The sequence below is a fragment of the Podarcis muralis genome, chromosome 12, assembly GCF_964188315.1.
Source record: "Podarcis muralis chromosome 12, rPodMur119.hap1.1, whole genome shotgun sequence".
NCBI lineage: Eukaryota > Metazoa > Chordata > Lepidosauria > Squamata > Lacertidae > Podarcis > Podarcis muralis.
Window position 1 is genome coordinate 32,730,589 of NC_135666.1, and position 23,084 is coordinate 32,753,672.

Sequence of the window (23,084 nt, forward strand, 5' to 3'; positions counted from 1 at the left end):
CAAATGACGTAACAACTTCATTTCAAATTATGGATGTTGAAGAATTCAGACAGAAACAGAAACTGCCTATGTTCTCTGACTCATCCCATGTCTAGAAGAGAAATCAATCCAGCAACTATGATTGGCATTCATTGTTGTCACTCTGCAAGCAATACATGACATTTCTCCCCATTTACATTGGGTTCCCTATAATTAGGTAAAACTCCACCACAGCGGCCAGTGAGATGAATGACATAGCTTTTCAGAAACTGGAGTGCAGCGGAACAGAAGCAAGGTACATGCAGCAAACAAGTTAGAATGGAAACCGATGGCTTCTTATAGCCGTAACTTCAAATACACATTTTAAACATATATTAAAAATTGATTGCACACACGGTAATCCTTGCACTAACAGAACATTCAGGTAGCGCTACTTCGGATACAACCATTAAGATTCAAAAAAGTTCAAGAATGCAAGTTAAATCTGCAATGTGTTAGGAAGGAACACACTTTCAACAAGGATAGGAAGATTTTTTTATATAGAAAAATGTGAGCTGGAAAATATCCATGACATACTGCTCAATAACTTGCAGAGCAGAAGTAAAAGCTTACATAACATACAAACCAGACAAGGATGGTTAAGAATTAGAATGGTACATGTTGTGATAGGAACCTTCTTCAAACCTCTGTGCTACTTTTCCAGGGCTGTTCCAGTGGAATTTATGCCCCTATGCCAAGCATGCCACCTAATACTTCCCGTTATAATAAACTATTTTAGAGCTTTTCACCTCAAGGTGTAATACAGATGTGTCTCAATAGAAGCTTTCATCCTCTTTTATCCTAGTCTTTCCCCCAATTGTTTTATTAAAACAAGGATCCTACTGCACCAAAGTCAATAATTACTGAAGGAGTTCCCTTGGAGACTTTTATTTTCTGGATTCAGCATCTAAACCTGGCATTAATTAGTTGGCAAGCAGAATAAAGCACTCTCTCAGCTCAGCTGCACCTTTGCTTCCTAAATCATATTTCCCCCTCATATGCCAAGTTGTTAATTATTTTGAGATGTAAAAAAAATTGCAGTAAATGAACAAATGAACTGTAATAGTTCCAGAGGAATGGGATTCAGGTGAACAATACAGCGGTACCTCGGGTTAAGTACTTAATTCGTTCCGGAGGTCTGTTCTTAACCTGAAACTGTTCTTAACCTGAAGCACCACTTTAGCTAATGGGGCCTCCTGCTGCCGCTGCACCGCCACCACACGATTTCTGTTCTCATCCTGAAGCAAAGTTCTTAACCCGAGGTAATATTTCTGGGTTAGCGGAGTCTGTAACCTGAAGCGTATGTAACCCAAGGTACCACTGTAATGGTCAAAAGATTTCTCCCTTCTAAAGCACGATGTTGCATGTCATCCATTGCAGGGCTGGAGACAAGGGACAGAGTACGAGTGAAGTCTTTGGGAGGACTCTTGAGCCTTTGCAAAAGTCACATAATAGGCAGAAATTCAATTTGTGGTGCTTTCTGTCCCATAGAGGTGCATTTTTAAGGAAATTTCACCAGCTGGATTTCTGTCAACCATGCTGCTGTTACAAAGGCACAAGAGCTCTGTCATCAGAACAAAGAAAGTTAGTTTACTGAAGAGCATCTGGTAACTGTCCTAGGGAATCCACGGCTATGGCTACAGTCCCATGCATACTAGCACATAATATAATTGCCTAGTGTTCAGTAGTCTAGGTCAGGTATCCTCAACCTTTTCAAACCCAAGACCCACTTTTAACCCAAACATGCATTTAGGGACCTATATATTAATCTTTCATCATATATTTGTATGATGGTAGTCCTTTTGCTGAAGCTCACCAGTGGTCTAGTTGTCTCCCAAAAGTGGATGTAGGCATCTTATTACTTTCTGGATTTATCCTTCACTTTTCAAATAGAACATTGCCCAAGGTAGCATACAAAACATAGAACTTGAAAGGTTACACTAGAAAACAGCACATACAAACTATATAACTAGCACTGTAAACAAGCCACAAAAATGTCAGCAAGGTAAGAATTACCATCCTTCTAACAATGAACTTGTGTGGTCCCTTGCCTATCATTTTGCTGGTGAAACAGGGCCACCTAATCATAAGGTCATGGTTTCTGAGCACTCGAGGGACTCAGGTACACAAAAGGACATTAGCCTGCAAATTGCTATAATTTTTTCAAATGACCCGACAAGCTCACTCACTTCAAGTACCTGTGGAATGATGAGTGCATATTGTGGGTTGGTGGAAAGAGAACAAGCCAGCCCGCTTGCAGCTGTAGCCACGATCTGGAGAGCGATATGCAACATGAGTTTATGAACAACACTGCTTCCTGCCCTGCACTTCTTTCAAGAGGAAAGAAATTACAAAGGATACTCTCTCTCCCCTTTTCTCCCTCTCCAGAAAACTCCCTAACCAGTTTCAAGAGTAGCAGCTAGCCTCAAACCTAAGCACTTTAGATACAACACTGGGGAGGTTTCAGGAGGTGCAGCAAGAATAAACTTAACCCTTTCCCCGCTACAAAATTCCTGGGCTGGCTGGAGTCCTTAATAGAAATGGACCTGGTGATTCACTGCAATGCTTTATTGCTGGTCTCCGTCTGTATTTACTTATAGCTGGCACTAATGCTAACTCAAAGCAGTCGGCTGGGCAGAGCATGATGGGGAGGCACTGCTCACCTGTCTTTCTAGTGTAGAGGTCACTGCCAGCAGCCAAGGGGGAGAGGGGTAGGGAGGTCAGTGTGGGACAGACATAGTGGTGGAGTCAATCCAACACACCTGGATAGCTCGGTTGGTTAGAGCATGGTGCTGATAATGTCAAGAAGAAGAGGAGTTTGGATTTGATATCCTGCTTTATCACTACCCTAAGGAGTCTCAAAGCGGCTAACATTCTCCTTTCCCTTCCTCCCCCACAACAAACACTCTGTGAGGTGAGTGAGGCTGAGAGACTTCAGAGAAGTGTGACTGGCCCAAGGTTACCCAGCAGCTGCATGTGGAGGAGTGGGGACGCGAACCCAGTTCACCAGATTACGAGTCTACCACTCTTAAACACTACACCACACTGGCTCAGTAGTCAAGGTTGCAGGTTCAATCCCTGTATGGGACAACTGCATATTCCTGCATTACATAGGGTTGGACTAGATGATCCTCAGGATCCTTTCAAACCCTAGGATTCTATTATCATCACACTATGGCTACCTCTTTGCAGCCTTATCCCCCTCTGCTACCACCAGCAACCTCCACAATGGGAAGGCAGGTGCGCACTGAACATAACTATGCTGACAGAATGTTCTCCTATGCCAGGCATGTACACAACAAGGAGACATATTGTACTGACTGTACAAAGCTAGTAGCACAAAGATAGCACCCTTGGGAGGCTGTAGACTCAACTCTTACTGGTGCCCCAAACCTCTTCTCCTCTGATTACAGCAAGCTATAAAAAAGGGGAAAGAAAGATCTACAGTCAGTGCAGCTCATTCTGCCATTCGTCTACAGTTAAAATTTGAGGATGTTCTCTGGTTAATTAATATGTCAAAGGAGGAAAAGTTCACAATGGAACTTTCAATAAAATCATGGAGGCTTCATTTCAGGTTACGGTGAATTATTTTTCTGAAAACCAGCTTATTTTTAAATAGATGTCCCATGTAATTTATTGTTGTCTTAACACTTAATGCTATTAAAGCTACTACTGGGATTGCTAATTATATTACATTCCAGAGCTTTAATGTCAGCGTGCAGAGTTCAGTGACAGCCTGCTTCAGCAATTTAATAAAAGAGATTTCATTTGAACAAATCAGCATCAACATTCACATCAATAGCTGATCAAGAAGCTATTGTAAGCCCAGAGAAAGAAAAAGGAATAGGACAGACGCTCTTGTCTGGTAAAATGATGATGCTGTGTATAAACCAGTCATCACTTTTAGTCATCACTGACCATAGACATATTTAGACATAAATGATTTACACATATCACTGACCATAAAGCATGTTATTAGCCAAATTAGTCTGTGAACATGCTGTGTGGTTGTGCACCCCTCTCAATCCCTCCTCACTTTGTTTCTCACCTCCTTGAGCAGGAAAACAAACCACTGAGCAGCTGACTTTGTATTACCTTAAATTTGGCTTCTCAATCAAAGTTTGTTGGGTGGGAAGAAGGACCACAGGTGTGTGTTAGGACATAACCGTAAACCAGCCACTATATAATTTGTTTTCCTGCTCAAGGAAGGAAGCAGCACAGCAGGGAGTATTCAAGCTACATGTACTACTTTGTCTAACTATGGCTTATAGCCAGCAATGTGTCCAAACAAGGCCAGTTCTTGGGTCAATGATGTAGAGAACAATAGAACCATTAGAAGCTTAAATGATAAATCTGGCAAATTAACTGCAAAGGAGAAAAGGTCTTAGAACGTTGGAAGAACATTATATGACTAAGAGATTCCAACATGAAGCAAGAAGAAAGGAAGGAAGGAAGGAAGGAAGGAAGGAAGGAAGGAAATCAAATACTTTTGACAGATTTCTAGTAGGAATGGAGAGAGGTGAAAAAATATTGAAAACTCTTCCACACCTGCAAAAGTTTATCAGGAGTCAACTCAACAAACATAAAACTCCTTTCAGATATTTTGCATGGAGAGAATGCACAATCCTAATACCGCCTGAGAGCCACACATTTATTTTATCATCTGAAAAGAGCTCCCAGTGTTTAAGAAAGCTGATCCACTAGAGTACAGGAAGACTCAATAAGAGCTTTGGATTGAAGTCAACCCCACTGAAAGCAATGGGATTTTACTCACCTATTTCAATGAATATATGCTTGAGTATGATCAAGTTGGGATCCAACCACTAGTATATTTTCCTTAGTTTAAAAAGACCATACTGTATTTAATATCATGTTTTAAACACTGCAGTGAATATTTCAATTCATGTTTCACATTTTTGGTCTTTCTCTCTAAAAAACACACGCACCCATGCTAATTATTTTAAAAATGCTTAAAATGTGCTAGTTAAAATTCTGGACACACAAAAGCTCCTTCCTTTTCCAGTTGGGAGTGCCTTTTGGGTGACAAAGCTAAATCGAATTATCTTTCAGACTTGATATTACTTTGAGTCATACAAGTGAATACTTAATTCAAGAGCTTTCTACAAAAAAATCTCAAGGACCTTGTTTTCAGAATTCTAAATGCTTTATTGTAATTCGAAAGAATGTCTGATTTAAACTATAAAGCAGCAAAAAGTCTTCCATTGTAATCTGTATACGTGCCCCTGCATAATAATGAAAACATATTCTGTATCTTTTTAATTCTGCTATTGTAAGAAAAATGTTTTCTCTCAGATACGATCTCTCTTCTCGGATCCACTCATTATACATAACATTTATAACTGGAACAATATTATACTTCCGATACTGGCTGTAACTTTTAGTTTATCTATTGTAAGAGAAAATGCCACTGAAAAGAATAGACAGAACAGACTGAAGGCAGAAAAGGTGAAATAGGGATATGTACCACTGCTTGTCACTTCCAGCAACCACAGACTAGAGACCCTAGTGGATTTGGGGTTCCCAATGTTTGGAATGGGAAGCACAGTGCAATGTGTGCTTCCAGGGACCTTTCCCTTCCTTAACCAGCAATAAGACAAGCTGCCTTTACACCGGCACTTCTGCTTGGATTGATGACAGCTTGGTTGTTTGGGATCCCCTTTCCTTCTTTCATATGGGCCATAACAAGCTCTAACCCTACACATTACATACCGTTTCCTCAAACTCTTACTGTAATGCACTGTGCATGGGACCAGCTTCTGAAGATCCTTTGGAAACTCCAGTTGGTAGAAATCAGAAACAAAGATGTTGGTGGGCACTCACCCATGGGATCGTATGGCATCAGAGTCGAAGAACCTCAGGCCTGAGGCCCAAATTTGCCCCCACCCCCCATAGCCCTTTATTTGGCATTTGGAATTCTTCCCCAGGTCACCCCCCTCACTGGCTCTGCTTCACACACCTGTTTTTTTGTTTTGTTTTTTTGCCTAGTTGGAACGTGTCATTGAACTCTGACAAAATCTCTTGCTCAATTTACATTCATTGTTCTTTCTATCCACTGGCCTCACCCGCTAATGCCATGTGGCCCCCATAAAGTTGGCCAGAAGGGAATGTGGCCCTCAAACAGAAACAAATTCTCCATCACTGCCCCAAAGCATGTGCACTTCTGGAAGAATAAAGGGATCTCTATGAAAGGACTTGCTTTCACTATGCAATGCACATGGGATGGGGGGGGGGTGTCTTAGCCTAACATAAAGAACCATTTGTCAAAGAGCACGTGTTCTTGTGTGTGTGTGTGTGTGTTCTGGAAGGGGGAATGGGAATTAATCAACTGTTGCTCCTAGCATCATAGGTCTGTTTATTATTCTTCCGCAAGATTACTTAGACACTAATTAATCTTGTAGAATTATAATAAACAAGCTTCAAGTGCTGAGGGCAACAGCGTAAGGCCCTCAGCTGAAAACAAATAGAGTGATGAAAGGAGGACAAAAAGTATCTGCAAGTTAGCAGTTCAGACCTCAGTCAATTGTCTGGATGGAGAGTAAAGAGGGAGAAAAAGATAAAGAGTAGTGGGTGGCCATCACAGGCATAAGGCCCCCAACAATTACAACAGGGGAAAACCCTAACATTCACTATTTATTATTTATGTGGGACATTATTGCAGTCAAACCAACCATTCATGTTTTGCTAGGCACTCACAGCTTTCCTATAAAATTTGCTCGAGAGAACTCTGAGATCACTTCCTTTGTTTGTGCTGACAGGAAGCTGTAACACTACAGCTGGGCCTGGGCATCTCTCTTTTTCTTCACCATGCATTGAAGCTGACCACACATGCATGTCTGAGCTCTGCAGCTCAGGCACCATTTTGAACTTAGATTCTGTACTTTTCTAACTTAGATATTAGTTATAAACCTGCCTTGATTTTGCTACTGCAACTGCTGCTTTACATTTTATGTAAGTAAATACCACTTTTACTTCTTCACAAAATAATGAGTGTGTGGCTGTTGTTTTTAAGGGGGAGAAAAGGGGTAATACCAGGAAAAATCCAGTCTGCCTTAAAGCATCATGGATTATTGTTTCTAGAAGGTTAAATCAACATTGCCTTAGCTTCCAAGTTTAAAGCTGCAATAATAATAATAATTTATTTCTACCCCGCCTCTCTGGCTGGGTTTCTCCAGCCACTCTGGGCAGCTTTCAGCAGAATATAAAAAAACAGAATAAAACTTCAAACATTAAAAACTTCCCTAAACAGGGCTGCCTTCAGATGTCTTCTAAAAGTCGGATAGTTGTTTATTCCCTTGACATCTGATGGGAAGGCATTCCACAGAGAGGGCGTCGCTACCGAGAAGGCCCTCTGCCTGGTTCCCTGTAACCTCACTTCTCGCAGTGAGGGAACTACCAGAAGGCCTTTGACGCTGGACCTCAGTGTCTGGGCTGAACGATGGGGGTGGAGACACTCCATGTGAGCAAGGAAACTATTCCTAAAAATTATTTATTGAATTTGTACCCTGCCCTTCCTCCCAATGGATTCCAAACACATAATTATTATTTTTTAAAAAATCTAAAATAGTGAAAAACATTCTTAAGCCACTGGTCTCAAAGCTGCCAGAGTTGATTTAGATGCAGAGATGGTGTTGCGCAGTGGCTAAGAGAATGAGCAGCAATCCAAAGATGGCTGGTTCAAATGTCAACTCAGTCATATAACACACCAGGAGGTCTTAAAGAAGTCACTGTCTCTTAGCCAGGAACCTAGAATGTGGGGATAACAGTAAGGGCCAACTTTACAGGGCTGTGATTGCACAACAATGCTACAAAGAATGTTACAGCGTTGCAAGTAGATTTACAACACAATCCTATGCATGTCAAAAGAAAGCCCTGCTGAATCCAATAGAGCTTACTTTCAGGTAAGTGGGTACAGGATTGCAACCTTAGTGGCACCAATGCTTAGGATAGGGATGCACAACCTTAACTTGAACTGAAACAACACTTAAAAGCAAAGGAAAAACACAAGCCAATAAGGGAACCTTCAGCTGGTTTGCTTTAACTGTTCAAGATCACATTTGGAAGAGACTACCCAGCAGATCAGAATAGCTACAGATTCTGGCAATTCTCTTTCACCTTCCCTATGCTTCAGCTTTGCTTTTATTACAAATTATGTCAATGCTCTTTACAGTTTGAATGCTGGTAGCTGACTGGTTCACAGAAGAATAAAAAGGGTTAGGGGGAAACAGGGCATCAAGGGCTTAGATCTCCCAAGTGTGTGTGCATCTTCATATTACACACATAAAAATATGCATTGTACGAAATATCAGTTGACATAAAAAAATATGTTTGTTTTTATTCTGCTTTTTCAGTTGGAAAACGTTGAAAATGAAACGTCTGATATTGGGGTGCTCCGAATAAAGGTCTTCAGCTTTATTAGCTGTGAACACACTTCTTTGTATAAGCCTACAGCTTCATTAGTCATGCAGTAGGTGGGAAATTTTATGCTTATGCCTTTAGAAAGAAAGAAAAAGATTCAATGCAGTATACTGTTATAGCTGCTGGGAGTGTTTTTGTAACTTTACAGCAAAGAGAACAGCACTGGTTGCTACACTTAACCACCCATCAGTACAAAACCAATCCCCCTTCCTCATTAGCACTTCCAGCGTCAATTATCTGTTCCCAGTGGCATTTTTAAACTGAGTAACTGGACAGCCCTAAGTGGGGCTAGGGAGGAGCGTAGGGGCAGACCCACTGCCAAATATTAAGCTTTGCTCACACCAGCCACAGCAGATGATGGGGGGATAGCAGTTGTTTTGCTAGCTTTGGGTATTCTAGTGCCAGGCTAGAAAGCCAAGGAGTCCAAGGATCAGGCCTGTTGAGGTTTGGATAAAACAGATCCAAAGCGACCAGTGCCCTATCCTCATTCCCAAAGCACCTTGCAGCTTTGATTAGTTACCTGAACTGATTATGGTCCGTGGTATCTTCCCACCCACCTGGTTACAGCTGGAGCCTTCACCCTGGTGAAGCCCCTCACAGTCCCTTTTCCCTTTGTGTTGTGCCTTTTAGACTGTAAGCATTAGACTGTCTTTAATATTAGTTGTTGTAAGTTGCCCTGAGAGCCTTTTGCAGCCGAAGAGCACGATGAAAATCCTTTAAATGAACTAGATAAATAGAAAGATCCCATCCTAATATCTGTACCACCCATTTGCCTGCAACACCTGCCAACTTACCACAACAACAGCATATATCATTTTCCAACTCGCATTGCTACAGCTATTGCTATTTCAGTGATGACTCATTTAATTTTCGGCACAGCCTGGGCGTGTTAAAAAGGCATGAAGCCCGGCCTCCACTTATCAGTTTTTTTCAGGCATCTACTCCATTAGAACAAAGGCAAGTCAATGAGAAAATGGTAAACAGCCAGATAAGACGCACAGCGCAGATGCAGCAGCGCCATGAATCATTTTCATTTGCCCAAGAAATTATGAGGTTCATTGCACACCATAGGAAAACATTTTTCCCCTATTATGCTTTCTAGGAATGAATCAAAACAGTTTACTGGCAGCCTAATCCTAAAAACATTGGACTAGATCCAGAGAACTGTATGACTAGTTGCATGTGCCCAAGGGAGATTTGGATTTCTTTTTCTTGAATGGAAGTCTGACCAGCAGCAAACCTCACCTGGAACTTCAAAAGCAGGTTGTGATACAGCACAGGAGTCTATGAATGCGAAGGTTAGAAAGAAGAAGAAAAAGCCCACTGGGCATACCAGGTCTTGGGTGCTCCTAAAGGAGCTCTTTAGATTCTGGTCATTGGAAACACTCCAACCAAATGCGAGCATATTTAACACCATTTGAATTCAGGAAGGGAATTGTCGCACATGCTCTTTCATTGCAGACATGGGATTTTAGACTACTTAATTTAATTCAAGGCAAAATTATGTTGATGTGTTTAAAGTATTCTATAAGAAAAAAGTATATGTCCAAACTTCAACCCTGAAAATTATAATTACTTGTGGCTAAGAAACAAAAACTCCAGACAAGTTCCAAACTAAAACTGCCAGGCTTCAATTTACAGTTTTGCTTGATTAAAGACATGCCCTTTTTTAATTGTCAAAAAATAAATGACTGCATTAGCTCCTTCAAAATTTATCTAGATCTTGTGAAACAGTTCAGCTTCGGTCCCTAAGAAACAAAGTAGATATATATTTTTCTGGAAGTTGTAGATTTTATTCATGGATTACAGCCCAACGCTAGTTGACATTAATCTAATAAGCAATAAACACTGCACTCCTCATGAAAATATTTAACAGCTTATATTACTTCAAACTTCATTACATATGCAGCTGAACTATAAATACAGGAAAAAAGTTATTCAGAAGTTAAATAATGGCATAAAAATATTTTTACAATGATTTCAGTAGGAAACTGGGGTTTATGCAATACTATAGTTTTACAATGCTTTCCATTTCTAAAGGAATCTTACAGATTATTATGCTGTAAGTATTAAACTAGCTAAATAAAATTCTGCTATTCTGATAATACGCAATGGCTAGGATCCAAGAGATGTGTCTGAATGTGCCAAGCATAATTTCTGATTTTCTCTTCTTTTGGAACAGCAGGCTCCTAGGCTATAACTAAAATTGCTTTTGAAAACTTCATTAGTGTCAATCAAAGTTTTTCATGCAACATGGGGGATTGCTCTTTGAAAACACAAGTCCAAAGTTCACTTGGGCATATAGAAAGAATCAGTGTTCTTTGTAATCAAATCCATCTCTTATAAGTGCCATGAGTCACTTATATGACAATCAGTTTCCAGAAATTCGAAGAGTATATCTATAATGTGTCCATGAAATGGCATTCTGAACAACATGGATGTGACTCATTCCGTACCGTACAATGCGCTTCCACCATGATAAATAGTGCACAATTTCTTAGTCTTGCACAAAGATAACAAATGTGATACCCTGCAGATGGTGTGAATTGCAGCATCCACAATCCCTGGTTTTACATCCTGGGGATGGCAGGAACTGTAGATCATGAGACTCTTAATCTCAGGGTTCTGGGTTTAAGCCCCACATAGGGTGAAAGATTCCTGCATTGCAGAGGGTTGGACTAGATGACTCTTGTCGTCCCTTCCAACTCTACAGTCTGTGATTCTGTGAGCATTTGGAGGATACCATGTGTTGACTACCCCTGGATTCTCACATTACATCTGCATCAAAACTAACAATTTTTAACAGTCATCAAGGTGTGCAAACCATGGTTAAGATCAGGCATAGGCATACTTGGCCCTCCAGCTGTTTTGGACTACAATTCCCATCATCCATGACCACTGGTCCTCTTAGCTAGGGATGATGGGGGTTGTAGTCCCAAAACAGCTGGAGGGCCGAGTCTGCCTATGCCTAGTTAAGATGGTTAGCATTAACCATATTTAGGACTGGTGCAGATACAAAATCTGGGACAAAACCAGAGACCTTGCTTTTCAAAGCAAGCAAGAGGGAATTCCAAGAGTGCCCCTGCCAGGTGAAGTGTGAGAAATGGTAACTAGGGAGGCAGCCCTTTGAATGGTGGCTACAAAATGCCCTCCTCAGGGAGACTTATCTGGAGCCTAGCTTGATGCCATTTCAACTCCAGGCAAATATCTCCCCACCACCAGCTTGAGTCTTTTAACCTGTTCCTGCATTACCGTATATTTGTTTCCCCTGGGCTATGGGCTTGTTTTAAAAAACAACACCACACACAACTGTTTTTACTTCTTGTATGGTCATTTGAATTACAGTGAATTTGCTTTCACTTTTGATGCAAGCCCACCATGACAGCAGTTACAGAACAGCATATGCAAGAGAGACGGTGTACTGTTCCATTGGCACGTATATCTGAAGATTACAGCCACAGTCACTAGGTCAGGACCTACTAGATGCAATGACTAATACCTCAAAGTTGCCCAGATATATCCTTTCTTAATTCTACATGGTCACTGTTTTCTCAGGGCCAATTTGGCAGAGTGGGGCATCTGCCTCAGCTAGTGGGCTCTGGGAGGGAAGAGGACAGCAGTGGTGGTCTACCCAGCTGTTCTTTCTGAATTCCCACGTTGTTTTCCTCTCTTGGAGATGTGTGTGCCACATAACCTGCCTCTAATACTCACTCCATACATTTAAACAGTGCTATTTTTCTAGAAAGAAACGCGGGTGGCGCTGTGGGTTAAACCACAGAGCCTAGGACTTGCCGATCAGAAGGTTGGCAGTTCGAATCCCCGCAACGGGGTGAGCTCCCGTTGCTCGGTCCCTGCTCCTGCCAACCTAGCAGTTCGAAAGCACGTCAAAGTGCAAGTACATAAATAGGTACCGCTCCGGCGGGAAGGTAAACGGCGTTTCCGTGCGCTGCTCTGGTTCGCCAGAAGCGGCTTAGTCATTCTGGCCACATGATCTGGAAGCTGTACGCCGGCTCCCTCGGCCAATAAAGCGAGATGAGCGCCGCAACCCCAGAGTCGGCTACGACTGGACCTAATGGTCAGGGATCCCTTTACCTTATTTTTCTAGAAAAAGAGGTACCGGAACTCACCATGAACGCCTCCCTTGTTCCCTTATACAGGCAATGGCAGCCACATGAGAGGCGCCAAAACAGAGTTCCGGCAAGTTCTGGCTGGGAAAAAAGCCCCACATTTTAAGCATATTTGAACCACACTGCTTCTCACAATGATCCTTGGGGACTGCATTTTGTTAAAGGTCGCTGGGAATTGTAGCTCTACAAGGGGAAAACTACAATTCCCGAGATTCTTTGATAGGAGGGAAACATGTGCTTTACATGTGTGTTGCGGCCTGCATGACTCAGGTGCAATCATGGTTGCTCTCCCATCACCAGTTGTGAAGTAAAGTTCACAGCCATTCCAGTCAGCTTCTGTATGTGGCAAATGGGGCAGCAGACATCTTTTGTCCTTTCCTTCAGAATGTCTTGCAACTTTTTAGCAGAATGTCTTAGATGGGCCCTGCCTCTCTTCCATCAAACAAGTCAAGGAGGTGAATGCTTTCTGTTCAGCTGCATAGAACAGTTTTAACAGAAGCTTTGCAGGACTGCAGGATTGGTGTAGGTGTATGGTTTGACTAAAAAGGCAAGCTAGGTACCTAACTAAAATTCATCAACCATAAGATATTGGCAGCAACAGTACATGCAGCATATATTTGGGGAACTCATCTATCTTGCAGGGTGGGGTGGGGAATGCAAAAATAAGAACTCTCTCTTAATCCCCGAGTTTCATTCCTTTTACATGGACTATCCTATCACAGTTATGCAACAACCCCTTGTCAAAACAAATGTAGAACATGTAAAAATGCAGTCACTGTTAATAGCTGGTTCTAATTTAAAACTTTAATCGCTTGTTAAGTGTCTAAACTTTGAATATAGAAAAGATAACAATTCCCATAGATGCATACTGCTATTATATCCTGGTTATATTCAACATTTTTCATTTATATGTCCATTTTGTATGTAACCATCAGGAATATTTTAGTCTAAAAGAATTATCACTGCAATTTTAAGAGCCACAAAATTCTGTTTGGAGAGCTTTCAGATTTTCTTCCTGTGTTGTCAATGACAAAAAGCATGCCTGTGACCTTATGTTCATCCACGCTGAAGTAAGAATTCAATTTTGTGCATTTCAAATCCTGGATCATCCGTCAAGTTTATTTTTCTCATCACAGAGACAAGAAAAGCTCACCAAACGGTAATGGTATCTTGAGCAATATTAACCAAGAAAGAAATTCATACTGATCCATCATGATAATTTCAAGTGATGCCTTAGTAGCTTCTGCAAGACCAATATGAGATTTTGTGCTTCCAGCCTTTGGTGCAATATGGAACATTCAATGATGGACAGTTAAAATGTCACAAAGCTAAAACAAACTGATGAGGGCTTCAGTCCTATATCCACTGAATTCAATGGGACTTACTTCAGTCCAGACACTATGGGACTGTGATTTAAGGTGGGGCGATACTCACTTGCTCTAGAACATATCTAAAAAGGCATGGCTCAATTAAGAGAGGGTAAAGGCAAACATCCACGGGACACGGGTGGCGCTGTGGGTTAAACCACAGAGCCTAGGACTTGCCAATCAGAAGGTCGGCGGTTCGAATCCCCGTGACGGGGTGAGCTCCCGTTGCTTGGTCCCTGCTCCTGCCAACCTAGCAGTTCGAAAGCACCTCAAAGTGCAAGTAGATAAATAGGTACCGCTCCGTACCCGGAAACTCCCTCAGCCAATAAAGCGAGATGAGCGCCGCAACCCCAGAGTCGGTCACGACTGGACCTAATGGTCAGGGGCTCCTTTACCTTTACCTAAAGGCAAACATCACTCATTTCAGACTTAAGCACAACTAACTTTGTCTGTATTGGGGGAATGGACATGTGTTTGCCAAAGATCTGTTTGCCAAAGATATGTAAACTTTCACGTTTTTTTATTTTTTGAAATTAAAGCGTTTTAAGTGCTAGCCCTATTGTGTCTAAATTGTGCTGCAGAGTCTGCTTCATCACAATTCAAGACAAATGCCACTTGAAAAGTCCTGTATACAATAGAAACAAGCTCACTTATGACATTGACCCCGTGTCAGCTTAGAAATTTTCTTTTCCTCCCAATTAAAATTATTCCTTCTTACCCCAAACGAGAATCCTTCTCTAACATGCTGTTTTGTATGAACAGGCAGCTTATATTTTGCACATGCACTCAAACAGGTAATCCCTCACCTTCAATGCAAACTGCAGTACGCTATCCAGGAGAAGTTCCAACATGCAACTGTTAAGATCACAGACTGTATTCCAGCTCTTATGCACTAGGCGTAGAAGAAAATTGACTAGGATTAGTCACTTTCTACTGCATTAAGCTATTCATGTGATATACAATAAAGGATCAGGAGAGCACCTTGACTATTTCCCCATGGCAACCATTTCTTTGCAAAAATAAGAACTGTAGTAGAGTATTTTACTCTCAGATAAAACAGGAGAGATGATTGGGTAATTTTACACATGGGTGGAGTTGACTGCTCAAGGAAGCTTAAGAAGAAAGCTAACCCAGAGAATTTGGGAGAAAAGTGGCCTTACACCCTCTCCTTCTGCCAGGAAACTCAACTGTGTAGACAGTTTAGGAATGGACAATATATGTGTTTTCATTTCGCATGGTTTTACCCATAAGTATTTGCTTTCTGATTTTAAAAATACATATACATATGTAACACAAAATAAATATGTACTTACTTAAATATATGTTTTTTTCTCTCAAATTACATATTTATATGCTTATTTTCCTAGTTCTGCTGGATCTCTCAGCGGCCTTTGACACCATCGACCATAACATCCTTCTGGACCGTCTAGAGGGGCTGGGAGCTGGGGGCACTGTCATACAGTGGTTCCGCTCCTTCCTCCTGGGCCGTGTCCAGAAAGTGGTGGTGGGGGATGAGTGTTCAGACCCCTGGGCTCTCACTTGTGGGGTGCCTCAGGGTTCTGTCCTCTCCCCCATGCTTTTTAATATCTATATGAAGCCACTGGGAGAGATCATCAGGGGGTTTGGACTGGGTGTTCATCAGTATGCAGATGACACCCAGCTCTACCTCTCCTTTAAATCAGAACCAGTGAAGGCGGTGAAGGTCCTGTGTGAGTGCCTGGAGGCGGTTGGAGGATGGATGGCGGCTAACAGATTGAGGTTGAATCCTGACAAGACAGAAGTACTGTTTTTGGGGGACAGGGAGCGGGTTGGTGTGGGGGATTCCCTGGTCTTGAATGGGGTAACTGTGCCCCTGAAGGACCAGGTGCGCAGCCTGGGAGTCATTTTGGACTCACAGCTGTCCATGGAGGCGCAGGTTAACTCTGTGTCCAGGGCAGCTGTCTACCAGCTCCACCTGGTACGCAGGCTAAGACCCTACTTGCCCGCGAACTGTCTCGCCAAAGTGGTGCATGCTCTAGTTATCTCACGCTTGGACTACTGCAATGCACTCTACGTGGGGCTACCTTTGAAGGTGACCCGGAAACTGCAATTAATCCAGAATGTGGCAGCTAGACTGGTGACTGGGAGTGGCCGCCGGGACCAGATCTGAGAGATCTGCATTGGCTCCCAGTACGTTTCCGAGCACGATTCAAAGTGTTGGTGCTGACCTTTAAAGCCCTAAACGGCCTCGGTCCTGTATACCTGAAGGAGCGTTTCCACCCCCATCATTCAGCCCGGACACTGAAATCCAGCGCCGAGGGCCTTCTGGCGGTTCCCTCATTGCGAGAAGTGAGGCTACAGGGAACCAGGCAGAGGGCCTTCTCAGTAGTGGTGCCCGCCCTGTGGAACGCCCTCCCATCAGATGTCAAAGAGATAAATAATTACCTGATATTCAGAAGACATCTTAAGGCAGCCCTGTTCAGGGAAGTTTTTAATATGTAACACTGTACTGTTTTTAACACTGATTGGGAGCCGCCCAGAGTGGCTGGGGAAACTCAGCCAGATGTGCAGGGTATAAATAATAAATTATTATTATTATTATTATTATTATTATTATTATTATTATTATTATTTAAACTGCCAAGAACTGTCACAGCATTCAAAGAACTGCAAAATCCAGTGGACAACTAATTTGCAACCCATGCATTTGTCCAAGAAATGTGGATCAAGCCACTGTGTACAAGACTTAGGAAAGATGTAATTCCTCAAACACTTACTATGTAACAGTGATTTATGATTTATTTATACATATATTTATATACAGTGGTATCACAAATGTATCACAAAAAACTCACAAAGTAACAGACTCCAACCAGTTTCCTTCCTCTGTTGAAATAACTCTTTAAAATAGACTTTTCATAGGCAAGAAACACTTCACCTCTCTTTCTAATCAGAAAGAGAGCTCTACCTCTCTTTCAAATCGGAACCAATGAAGGTGGTGAAAGTCCTATGTGAGTGCCTGGAGGTGGTTGGAGGATGGATGGCGGCTAACAGATTGAGGTTGAATCCTGACAAGACAGAAGTACTGTTTTGGGGGGACAGGGGGTGGGCGGAGGTGGGGGACTCGCTGGTCCTGAATGGGACAATTGTGCCCCTAAAGGAGCAGGTGTGCAGCCTGGGAGTCATTTTGGACTCACAGCTGTCCATGAAGGTGCAGGTCAATTCTGTGTCCAGGGCAGCTGTCTACCAGGAGCATCTCCACTCCCATCGTTCAGTCTGGACACTGAGGTCCAGCGTCGAGGGCCTTCTGATGGTTCCCTCATTGCGAGAAGCAAAGTTACAGAGAACCAGGCAGAGGGCCTTCTCGGTAGTGGCTCCCACCCTGTGGAACGCCCTCCCATCAGATGTCAAAGGAATAAACAACTATCTGACATTTAGAAGACAACTGAAGGTAGCCCTGTTTAGGGAAGTTTTTTAATGACTGTTGTTTTAATGTATTTTTAATCTCCTGTTGGAAGCCACCCAGAGTGGCTGGGGAGACCCAGCCAGATGGGTGGGGTATAAGTAATAAATTATTACTATTACTATTACTATTATTGTTATTATTATTAATTATCTGTGTGTGACTTCTATGTGGCCTGGTTGCAGTTAAATAACCATGTAGGTATTTCATATGGAATCAGCACTCCCATCCCTTGATGATGTACAACTAAAATCACAAGGATATGGGGGTGGAGGGAGTTGTGTCATTCATCACTACTGTAGTTATGTTATGGGCACTCATTGACAAACATCCTTAACTTACCTCCTTCCACACAGTACCCATGATCACAAGAGATTGAACTGCCATGGGGAAAATAACTGAACCTTTTACCAGTAACAGAATACTGCTGTTTGTGTGCTCAGAAGGTAAGATATTTATAGTACAAGAGAACTGTCTTGAGGAAAGATGTTGTGGCCTCCTACAAGAATTGCACAACCAATGTGCTTTAAAAAATAGTCCAGAAAGGCCTAAAAAAAAGTGTTCAGAAGGCTTTCTGTGCCTGCCTGGGTTGTGGTGATATTGGTACAACATCACAAAATACAGGGCTAGTTAGAAGAGTATGTTTTTATGAAACATGGTGCCCTGGATCTGCATGTTTGCATCATTATTATTCATTTTTTACATGAACCACATGGCTCTCCACATGGGCCCCAGCTCATGAGCCTGTCAACAGCCTCATACATTCCACAAGGATGCCAGATGCATGACCCAGGCCACAGTGTTGATTCAGCTCTCTTTGAAACCATGTTCCATTGACTCTGCAACAGAACAAGAGAGCTATGACAAATGCATAGTATCAAAATGCTGGAAGCCAATTTTTAATAATATATTCGCAAATATATTAGGACCAGCTTTAGGGACACAGGATACATATCACGTTGGCTGCTTAGCTGTCAACATAACAGCTTTAATTATTTCAAAGTTTGCTTATGTAGTCAACATTCTGTCAGTACAGCTGTAGAAGTGAAATATTAAAACAACAGTCTGGGCTGCTGGAAACCCTGAATGAAATTTGTCACATTCACTCTTGTACATTTACAGCAAGTCACAGATTCTCCCTCCCGCAATGTAATTTGCAGTTTCTAATTTCAGCTTTAAAAAACACACATAAAAAAACCCTGCAGAAAAAGATAAAATGCAGGTCACCGTGGTTATTCTTACTTTTTCCAAGTATCTGTAGGACTTACTTCTGGGTAAATATGCACAGATTTTAAAAGCCCCCCCCCAAAAAAAAAGAAAAAAAAAGAAAAAAGCTTGCCAATGCACAGCTACAGAACTTTCTACAAAACACTGTATAATATCCTTACATTTTGAAAACGATCTTTTTAAAAAAACAAACACTATATGAAAGCGGGGCCTCTAAACTTGTCCAAACAGAACAGGATTTTCTCTAATTAAAAATGGAATGGGGACATTCATGTCCAGCATAATAAAGAGAGTTACAATGTGCCAACAACTGACACTGAATAGCAGCACTAATGAGAACAAACTATTAATAAGTTCCCTTTTATTCTCAATTAAATATTAAGCATCGTGTGTGTGTGTGTGTGAATAAAGTGATTACATATATATGGACCCATTACTAAAAATGCTCACATACTTTATCTTAAACCTAAGTACACACTCCCCAAACTGAACTGCAAAATACTACTTAGAAATAAATAAGTCCTGCAAAACCATTTTAGATAGATTTGCAGGACAGAGGCATTTTTATGGATTAAAAAAGCAACTCTGTTTCTCTCCTAACAAAATTGTCTGCTTGTGGAATGCCTTCATTAATTCTTTTGTTTGTACTGATCTATTAGAAACCACTCAAAAAAGCCAATAATCTGAGCAATTGCCAACTTAGCAATTTATTTATTTTACAGATGCCATTTCATCTTCAGACATTATGAAATGAAACACCTTTTTCTAACAGTATATGGTATACAGAAATACAGATACAATTTTTAAAAAGATATTTGCAGCAGCTCCTTCATTTGTGACCCTCTCAACAATTCTGACATCAGATGTAAAGTTTGGGCATCAGGTATAAACTTGGCATGTAAAGACCTCTACATATTGAGGAGTTCTCATAACAGTCAAGCACTCTTGAATCAGTTCTTGAGAGCTGAATTGTGGCAAGCACAGCCCACAATGAGCAGGCCTCTCTGATCTTTTCCATTCATTTCCTCTCCCTTTCCCAATGTAAACAAACAAACAAACACCAAAAAAAGAAAAAAGAAAAAAAAACCCTCATAGAAACCTTACCTTGGGGAAGGAGAAATGAAAGGTGGTGGCAGACATTCCCACATATGTCTTCCTTTGCAGCCCCTTTCTTGATTGCAAATGTTACATGTGTTAGAATTCCTGCTCCATGATTGCAGTCATGGGATTGTTGACTTTCACATGACGATATATGTTTTGACCCCACAGAGTGGGAAGTGACGAAGACAGGATGTTTGTGTTACTGTGTTCCGTGAAGTGGGACTATTGTCCTTTGTTCTTTCTCTTTGCTGTCTGATGCTAGAGAGAGAGGGAGCTATGGTGCAGTGCTCCGTGTGTGTTTATATGTAAATAAAGTAGATTAGCCAAAATGCTGAGTTGCTGAGGTCTGTCACGAAAAGCTGCGAAGACTCTGCAGATCCCTAAGTGTGCCAGTGTCTGTTGGCATCGGTCGCTGTGATGTTTGGGCAGAAGAAAGCTTTTGAAGCTCCCGAACAAACGACCAGGAGGGAGGGAACATGCCAGTCAGGCATGTGTCTCTGCCGGGGTCCTACTCAAGGGTAGGCTGAACTCCTGACAACGTGGACCTTCTTTTACCACCAGATTTCCTGGGATTTAATACATCCATGGGAGTACCCGACCACTGCCCTTTCTTCCTCCCTGGAGGTAAACATTTTGACATGGGGAACGGAGAACTGAACAGCGATGGAGATTATGGGGCTTTTCCAGTGTGTGTTTTTAAAAAGTGCTTTGGGATACAGGAGTTTAGGAATTGTTCTGATAAGTAATGATGATGATAATAATGGAGAAGGGCTTTTGGGTGAGATAACTGGCAACAAGGCTTGTATCCTGGCTTATGAAAACCACCATTAGGGCAATGTAGGTGAATAGGTAAGCTGTATTAGGATGCTGAATTGACCAGAGTGTACCCCAAGGGGAAAGCCTGAAAAATTCCAGGGGAGCTGGGAATTGCCTGGAAATGAGTTAATGTCTTGTATCACATCTCTGGTCAGATGCCTTTTTGAGAAGGGGATAGTACAATAGCCAGGGTACAGGGTACAGGGTACAAGAGTCTGTTAGTGAATGTTAGGAATTAATCAGTATTTATCAGTAGTAGGATTTAGATCATATTTGGAACATTGAAGAGAAGATACAGTGGTACCTTGGGTTAAGTACTTCATTTGTTCCGGAGGTCCTTTCTTAACCTGAAACTGTTTTTAACCTGAAGCACCACTTTAGCTAATGGGGCCTTCTGCTGCCACCGCACTGCCAGAGCACGATTTCTGTTCTCATCCTGAAGCAAAGTTCTTAACTTGAGGTATTATTTCTGGGTTAGCGGAGTCTGTAACCTGAAGCGTATGTAACCTGAAGTGTATGTAACCTGAGGTACCACTGTACAGGCTGTTGCAGTTCTCCTGAACTGTGCCATGGAAATTCCTGGGTTTAGCTTATGCAAACTAGCCTGGCTGGGCTGATTGAACATACCGGTAAGTCACTGTGAAACAATGGCCAGGCATCTACTCATCAAGAAAGGTGTTTGGGTCTGTGCAAAACAAGGGATGGCAATGTGATGGGCAGGGCCTCAAGCCACTCAGGAAAGTTTGCCTCTTGGACTCCAGGCTTAGTAAAAGGGGTGAGCAGGCAGAAGAGGAGGTGTTGGGCTTGGCTAGGTGTTCTGGGAAGGAGAAGGAACAAAAAGGGAGAACATAATACAAGGTCTGAAGGGCAGAACATTAGAGCTGGCTGGGAAGCAGGAACAATGCTTAGGATGGTTCTGTCTCCAGTGCTGGGCTGCTATGAAGAACAAGCTGCTCTTGAGATGACAATGCTGTAATATCTGCACCCCCTTCATCTAAACTCAGGCGCAAATATGTGTAATTAAACCATATTTCTTAAAGACACTACAGCCTCCACTGCGTCTTGCTTCTCAAAGGGAACACAGCCCCCATGTGAGCGCCTGGAAGCCCCCTGCAATCACATGCACCACTCGGCAGAGATTGGGGGTAGCATGCAACCTTTGTAAAAATATACCTCAAGCATGTCCAAAAACCTGGGTGTGCCCAGTGGGATTTTGATTTAAGCAGCACAGCCTCATGCCATTTCACAAACTGTCTCTGAATATCCCCTGGCGTTCCCAAACTTTTTTGTAAATGAGATGAGATTGGAGCACAGAGATGGGTCAAGCTTACTAATGACACTAAGGCTAGGTACACATTAGCAGCTTGAAACACAGCAAGGTTGCTTTTCCCTGCTGCACTTCAAACCGCTGTTGCACATTGCTGTACAAACCAGAGAGGAGGCAGGGATGTCTTCACCCAGTGCATATTATTACCCTTTTGGTTTCCCTGTACCAGCAACGCAGAGAGAGAGAGAGATTTATGAGGCTGCCTGTCCATTCACCATCATCTGCACATGTGCAATGGATCTCTCAAATGTACACACTTCAGGTTAACTACGAAGTGAAGGTGGCATACATTTTAAAATTGGATGGAAACTGTTTTGAGGGGATATGCATCAAACAGGAGTATTTCTAAGGAAACAACAGGATATTTCATGTATGTGTACATACAGAAGCAGCCCATCCTCCTTCACTACTTGAATGTGCTGCTCCCTGCCCCCCAAGCCCTGACCCCATTTAGGCTGCATGCCAGAGCACACCCCCTGGGGAAGTATTCTGCAGTGCTTTGACGTAGAATGGGGGGGGGGGGAGAGAATATCAACAGCAAAGCAGCACTCCCAAAGAGTGTTCCGCCACTGGCAAAAGTGGTGGGACGGACGGGGCGCTGCCTCTTGTGCTTCTGCCGCCTGAGGCAGCTGCTTCACTGCCTCGTAGGCAGGCCGGCTCTGTATACACAAGCTTCAAAGACTAGTGGTGGGAGCACACTGGAGGCAGAGTAAATGTTAATGCATACACAGCCCAAATTATTTAGGGTGGTGAAAATAGAAAGAGATTTTGAGCAGCTTCAGAAGGTTATTTCCAAATTGTGTGAACGGCATTAAAACAGCAAATGCTGTTCCGAGTAGCCAATGGAGAAACCGGAGCCAAAAAAATAAAAATAAAAATCCAAACTCTACATATATCTAGATAGGATCTGATAGGATCTCACGGGTACAATAAAAATGCCAACCCTGTGTGCAACTGCTGGGGGGGGGGGGGAGGTGAATTTCGTACTGGGGATAATTAGGAAAGGGCCAACAAATCTATGCTGGGACCACAGTCAGTGTATTGTTTTCTGGACATTGCGTTTCAAAAGAATGTAGAGCTGGGGAAAGGGCAGAAAAGGGCAACCCAAAGTGATTAGAGGACCAAAGAACTCTCCAAAGGGCATGGGTACGTTTGGAGCTGAGAAAAAAGGCAAGCAAATGGGGTGGAGGAAACAACAACAATAGAATTATGCAGGGTGTGGA

At 42.3% G+C, this 23,084-nt stretch overlaps 1 protein-coding gene across 6 annotated transcripts in view; it reads right to left on the minus strand.

Moving 5' to 3' along the window:
* DGKB (diacylglycerol kinase beta) overlaps nt 1–23,084 on the minus strand; it is a 251,336-nt gene that overhangs the window by 202,686 nt on the left and 25,566 nt on the right. The window contains exon 2 of one of the 6 annotated variants that reach the window (XM_028750675.2): nt 14,755–14,840. The exons of the other annotated variants lie outside the window; for them this stretch is intronic. The gene's annotated coding sequence lies outside the window, so the exon portion shown is untranslated. The remainder of the gene's footprint in view (nt 1–14,754; nt 14,841–23,084) is intronic. 6 annotated transcript variants of the gene reach the window in all.